Below are 1305 nucleotides of genomic sequence, written 5' to 3' on the forward strand. Positions count from 1 at the left end.
ATATATATATATATATATATATATATATATATATATATATATATATATATATATATATATATATATATATATTGTTTCATTTTGTTTTTTTGAATGTCCAGAGGACCAGATTTAACTTTTTTAGATCTTTCTACCTGGATTATTGAGCATGCATCAGGATATACAAGGAAATATCTTAAAAGGGTAACAAAACTGAAAACAGGTCAATTTAGAATACTCTGGTAATTTTGCATGAACTTTTTTGATGTGGAATAACTGATACTTGGGAACAAACATGCAAACTCAGTAAAGAAAGAAGAAAATTTAACCATCTTAGCATGAGGTAACGAAGCAACTTCACTACCATGATGAACTACCACCACCCAATCCAATGATCACTACTTTATATTTGTGGCACAACAGAAGATATTCTTCAGTAAAAGTATCTCAACATCTGACTGAAAGTTAATAAAATGATCTATCTATTTAAAATAAACCTCTCAGAGCACCAGAAACTAAATATTCAGATCCAGCAAAACAAACAGTAGATAAGTGTACTGCCATGAAAACACAGGAGTGGCTTCAAGAACAAGACAGCATGGAAGTCATGCAGGAACCAAAGCAAAGTCTGGACCTGAACCCAGAACATCTTTGTGTGCCGGCACTCCCCATCGAACTAGCTGACTTGCAACAGAGAGGAGAACTCAAAAACACGTCCATCACCAAATCCTCTATGCACTCAACTCATAAACACATTCACAACAATAACCTGCTGCCTCCCAGCTCGTTTCTGGACAAACAGCTAGTTTTCCACACCTCATCTCTTGGGAGGTTTTGGCATCTCTTGACATCCTTCTCTCACATCATTATTAGGGGGTCACCTGTGGGAACTGTAAACTCTCTTCCTGTCATCTGTCTGCCTGCATCATGATCACTTTCAGCTTCCTGTCTTCGTGCAGTTACTCCCTGCAGGACAAAAACAGCTGCTCTGCTTCTACCTATACAGACTAGGTGATTATTTTTAGATATGATTTATGACAGGAGTGAATTACAAGAAGACAAATTTAAATACCTGAGTGCATGAGCGTAGCCATGTAGGCAGTATTTTACCTGCAGCTGACACCTGCATTTTTGAGAATCAGGAAAAAGTTCAAACTAATAGCTACCCAGAAAAGGGCTCCTTTTAAAAATCATATTCTGTCATTAAAACAATTCAAACGTCAAACATTTTAAAATCATTTTGTAAACTTCTAAGGCAGCAGTGCTAGGCAACAAGGGTTTTCACCTTTTGTCTGTGTTTTATGTTGGCAAAATAAATAAATAAAT

This window comes from Nematolebias whitei, chromosome 18 (assembly GCF_014905685.2).
Source record: "Nematolebias whitei isolate Nwh7 chromosome 18, NemWhi1, whole genome shotgun sequence".
Lineage (NCBI taxonomy): Eukaryota > Metazoa > Chordata > Actinopteri > Cyprinodontiformes > Rivulidae > Nematolebias > Nematolebias whitei.